This window comes from Athene cunicularia (assembly GCF_003259725.1).
Source record: "Athene cunicularia isolate RWA chromosome 7 unlocalized genomic scaffold, athCun1 chr7_part1, whole genome shotgun sequence".
In the NCBI taxonomy this organism is placed as follows: Eukaryota; Metazoa; Chordata; class Aves; order Strigiformes; family Strigidae; genus Athene; species Athene cunicularia.
In genome coordinates this window covers 12,207,805-12,213,804 of record NW_020799107.1, presented here as the reverse complement: position 1 = coordinate 12,213,804, position 6,000 = coordinate 12,207,805, and positions in this window count along the sequence as shown.

Genomic DNA, 6,000 nt, shown 5'->3' with positions numbered 1-6,000 from the left:
GGCCTGGGCGGGCTCCGCCGCCCTGCCTCAGGCCCTCTGCCCGCCGCCGCTCCCGGTGGAGGTGCTGGCGCCGAGGGGTTGCCCATCCAGGTTGATTATAAGCTCCTGTGCAGAAATATTGCCCTTTACAGCACGCCTCGTCCGCCGTCCGTGTCGCGTCCTGGGTCCTTGCTTCCATTGCAGCAAGCGGGCTGTGAGGAGTTCGCCTGCAGAATCTCTTCATCTGGGTGTGGGTGCACTGAGAGCTGGCATCCGGAAATAATTGTCAGATAACAAGGAAAAAATAAGGTGCTCTTTTCTTAATATTGAAAATAATTAAACTCACAGTTAGCTACGAGACTGGCAGTTTGTCTCTTGAAGCCATGAAATCATACTGGAAAACATGCTTTAATCAAATTTATTACTTGGCTCAGTTCAGAGGTAACCTCTTGCAATACGCTGGCTTTTTCTCCCTAAGAGACGCAGAAATGCAAGCGTTTTCATGATCTAACAATCCCTTTTCTATCCCTGGGCCTTTCCCTGCATTTGGTCCTTAAGTTGGACTCTTCTCTGTATGGGCTTTTGCCCCAAATTCAGACATTGCATCGTCCAGGTCATGAGCAGGACCTAGGTGCTCCTGGGGACTGCGTCTATGCTATGAGTGCTTCCCATGCCTTATGTGTTGCGGTTTAAGCCCAGAGGGTAACTGAGCACCGTAAAGCTGTTTGCTTACTCCTTCCTCCTCAGCGATGGGGAAGAGAAAATAAACCAAAGAGCTCAGAACGGAGACAAGTACAGGGAGGGATGACTCAGTTATGATCACAGGTAAAAGAGACACTCTGACTTAGGGAAGAAAAGAATGTTAATTGAATTTGAACACAAGCTTCACTAATTTTCCAATCAGAGTAGGACAGTGAGAAATGCAACCACACCTTAAAAATACCTTCCCCCCACCCTGCCCTTCTTCCTGGGCTCAGCTTTGCTCCCGGTTTCTCTCCCTCCTCCCCCGCAGAGGGGCAGAGGATTAGGGTTGCAGTCAGTTCATCACTTGTTGTTTCTGCTGCTCCTTCCTCCTGATGGGAGGACTCATGCTCTTCTCCTGCTTCAACGTGGGGTCCCTCCCACAGGAGACAGTTCTTCACAAACTTTCTCTGGCATGAGTCCTGCCCACGGGCTGCAGCTCTTCCCGGACTGCTCCTGCGTGGGTCCCTGCCGTGGGGTGCAGCCCTACCAGCGACTGACTGCTCCAGCGTGGGCTGCCCTCTCTGGGCACAGCCCCCTGCTCTGGCTGCAGGTCAGCACCTGCTCCACTGGCGACCTCCATGGGTGCAGGGGCACAGCCTGACCTTTCACCACAGGCTGCTAGGGTCTCTGCTCCCGCACTACCTCCCTCCTGCCTCTTCCTTTTCTTCCACTGACCTTGGTTTTGCAGAGATGTCTCACTCACAACTCTTACTCCTCAGGTTCCCCTTCTTAAATATCTTATCACAGAGGTGCAGGTACCATAACTAATTGGCTCAGCCTGGGCCAGTGGCAGGTCCAACTTGGAACTGGGGGAGCTTTGAATAGCTTCTCACAGGACACACTCCCCCCCCTGTAGGCCCTCCTATGCTACTAAAACCCCACCACACACAAACACAACACGCTGTCAACCAGCATCCAAAAAGTATCTGGGAAGAAACATGGACATGTTTGCATATTCAGAGTAAACCATTTTGTACCATTTTAGATGATTCTGTGCAAGTGATAGGACGAGGGAATGGCCTCAAACTGCACTAGGGCAGGGTCAGACTGGCTCTTAGGAAGCATTTCTTTCCAGAAGGGGCTGTTGGGCGTTGGAGTAGGCTGCCCAGGGCAGGGGGGGAGTCCCCATCCCTGGAGGGGTTGAAGAGTCATGTTGACCCAGCGCTGAGGGATCTGGTGGAGTTGGGAATGGTCAGTGTGAGGGTCATGGTTGGATTGGAGGATCTTCAAGGGCTTTTCCAACTGAGATGATGATTCTGTGATTCTGTATCCATGTCCTGGTCTCCCACATTATCTCTGTGTAAATATTTCAGCATAGACAACAAAAAGACTGGAGCAGTGCCTGCTCAATGCTCCAAAGAGAAAGCTGAGGACACCAGGAGCAAGGCAGGGTTGTCGAGGCTTTCTCTACACATCAGAAAGCCTGTCTGTGTCAAGAGCTGAGGCAGAGGTTAAGTTTTAAACTACTGCAGAGGTTGCTGGGGGACAATGTGTCTTGGCTTTCCTTTTCTTCACAACCAATTTGTCTCTTCTAAGGAAGAGTGGAAGTTCCAGTGAGAAAACCATGCAGGGACATTAGACAGTGAGGACAGACTCCTGATGCTAATTCTGGTCACCTGCTTTGTCAGACCTTGGCTGTTTTGAGGGCTTGCTTTATTTGTTTTTCCTGGTAGTACTGCCATGTCCTCTGACCCCATGGCCAGGATTCTGAGTTTGTCCCCAGTAAATGCTAAGAGGTAAAGTCTGAAGTATTAAATTTCTTAGTGCAAAAGCTTGTGTAATCTGAGAAGCAAAATGAAACTGGTAAACTCAGGATAAAGACATTTCTTTAAAAAGATAATATATCATGGCATTTCTAATGTCAATTTTTTTAGATATGTCACTTTAAAAATTTTGGTTTAATATAAATTGCTGCTTGGACTTCTTGCTCCAGCTAAAAATGTAAAATAAATAAGTCATATTTGTTTGGGTTTAATGGATTTTGGTTTATTGGTAATTCTTTATTTAAAAAAAAACCTCAAAAACTCATGCATTATATTTTCTAATATTCCTGTCTGTTTGTTAAAATGTCAGGATTTCTAATGCTAATCTAATTAAATTGACTCAAGTAGAAATATTTGAAAAGGGATCTGTCTGAGCAGCACGGCGGCCAGCACCAGCAACACCATTTGGGTAACCCCCAAATTGTCCTGCTGGCAGCTGGGCTCAGGTTCTGTATTAGTGCGGTTTTGCAGTGGGGGAGCTGAAGCCAACCAGGCAGGGTGGTGGAGCTACCACCTCTGTTTCCGCTGGGGCCAATCCTACCTGACATAGCCATAAAAGCAGTAGAGGTCATTTATAGGTCGACTAAATTAGCAGTAGCACTGATAATGCTGCACCGAGATCAAGCTGGTAACAAAACTTTACTGTAGAGAGCTCTGTGTGCTGCTGCCAACACATCTGCAAATAAATGAGCAGTGTTTGCAAAGACTAGTGGTTTGCTATTGTTGTGTAAGAAGACAATAATCATAAATATATGATTAGTACAGTGTACTTAATCATGAGTAAGAAGATTTAATTGTAAGTATAATTTTGGTTCAAACAGGAACCACTATTTTCAGAAATAACAGTAGAAATCAACATTGCACATTGTTATATGAAAGTGGCATGAAATCACTCTTAATTGTAAAATATGTTTTATTCATATGTTTAGCTTCAAGGACAATTTTACAATAACCACTAAGCAGCCTAATAAGAATTTTCTACTGTTAGTTTGCAACATTAGAATTGGCAGAAGCACGCAACTGATTGGAAGGAAATCGTATGTACTTCTCTGTTGGTGATTTGTGTATGCGTGTGGGTAGGTTTTTTTTATTCTTTTAACTCTCTTTTAATAAATTTTAAAACATGCTGAAATGACAAAGACCTGGGGGACCAAAGCGTGAAAGTTTATTATCTCCAGATATTTCCAGGTGTGTCTGTTTCTTTTTATATTGTGTTTTAGAAATCATAGTAATTAAAGCCATAAAGTATCAAAATCAATAAAAGACATCATAGAAATGTAGTACTGTTATAGACCTTACTAGGTTATCTAATCCATCCTTGTATCTGAGGAGCAGTCTAATAGTCCTACAATGTACAAACTTACATTTTGTAAATACCATATTTATCTTTTTTTCCTGGACTTTCTTAAACCACGATGTCTAAAATTAGGCACAGTATTCAAACTCTGACTTCAGTGCTGCTAAATAGAGCAGAATAATTATCTCCTGTGGGGTGCAAATAACACTCCTGATAATCCTTTGCAGAATTGAATATGTCTGGTTTGGCTCTTTGCATCACCATGTTCATGTGTGATCCCCAGTTTGTGAGTCAATGTAACTATAGATCCCTTTCAGCAGGATCCTTTGTGTCTGGCTGGCACATTTCTGGGAAGTCATTAATTAGCAGGTTGTAAGGTGTGCCTAGAGTAGGGATCCCACTGTGACCGGGACATCCGTAAGTGTGCAAAAAGAAAGATCCCTTAACAGATTTGCTGGAAAGCATTTTTTACCTAGTATTGGATTTTCTCTGGGATACCTGTCATATCAAGTTGAAATTTCTTCCTTTCCTCTGCAGTCAACTCAGTTGATTAACACTGCTGCTGTATTTTTAATGGAATACTTATATGTGGTTCTTTTTGTCAACCTTTCTTGCAACCCTGTATTCCTATTGCAATGAAAGACTCTAGAAATTTAACTACTAGGGGGCACTGTATTAAACCAGTTGATGGTAAAACATCAGCTCAATATTCATCAGCAGTCAGGAAGTCTACTACAGCATCACTAATGACTAATAGGCTTGTGGCTGTTGCAGCTGTCTAGAGATGCCAACACAGCTTGCTTTGATACATCACTGCCCAAATACTGCCCACAACCCCAGTCACCCCATCTTGAAAGGGTTTATGAACCAGGAAGGTACAGAGATATGCAACTCGGATGAACATGAGACTGTACAAGTGGACGTACAGCCATAGTGTGATCAAAGGTGCAGCTGATGCAGCTCCTTCTGAGAGTGGCCAGTAGAGGTGGGCTCTTGCATTATATCTTCCCAGCTGAGTTATGAGTAAGGAAAATCTGCTCTTTGAGGACAAGTTAAATAGTTTCTCTTGCTTAGAAAGGGAGACTCCTGAATAGGAATGTGATATCTAAATGATTTAAAGTTGCGAATGGTATGGAAAAAATGCATAGAGAACAGTCATATAAATTTCACACAATAAATGAGATTTCCAATAAACTTTTCAGGAATCTACATTTAAGCCAGGCTAAATGTAATCCCTTTTTTTGCCTAATACTTAACTATACTTACACAGTTTACTTGCATAACTAGGCTTATGTTTAAGATAACTAAGAAACTCCTTGTCAAAGCTGCCCAAAGGATGAAGGAATCAAAGATATTAGAGATAACAAGAGAAAGATCTATTGGGGCTTTAAAGTACAAAAATGTACACAGAGCTGCTTCTCAGGAAAACTGCTGGCAGGTGAGAGGGTTTTCTCTCCCACCATGTCACTTGTAGCATTCACAAATGAGCCCTGCCAAAGAAAGCTGAGCCCCAGCTCTGATATAACACAGCTATTTTTGGGATCCCCATGTCTATAACCTCTCCAGCAACTACCAGCCTGTGTATTTTTAAGGACAGATTGCACCCACATGCTATGTGGGTCACAGCTGGAGAAGGTGATCCATGCTGTTCCTACACAGCTCCCTACAAGTATCTATCAGTTGCTCCAGCTGCTGGCAGTGTCTCAGCTGTGGCTTTGCTATGGCCTTCAAGTAAGGAAGGGGTTGTAACTTTGCTCTCTGAGGAGCAGAATCAGGCTTAAAATATGATACTGAGAATGAATAGCTATTACCCAGTTTCTTTCTCATGCCTTGGTGCTGATTTTATGGATGTCACTGGTGAATGTTGCTTGTTTTTTATGCTGGTAGGACTTTGCTGGAAGGGGGAAACACCCTACACGTTGCTTGGGAGGTTGGAAGCAAAAGGGTGTTATACCATAGCCTCTTTTACCCATCCACAGATGAGTTTCAGCTGTGCTCCCTAATTTTTTGAGTTTTTAATTACTATCTGGTGATGAAAACTCATATGAAGGGCTACATCAAAAGTTTATGAGCCCCTTACAGTGGGATAAATATTGCGATCAGCAAAATTATAATCTGACCCCTAGCACTGGGCTTGTGTTAAAGAACCACTGGCTTTTGTTTATTTTGTTCTTGTCCACTAATATGCTGGACATCTGTTTTACAAAAGGAACTGGA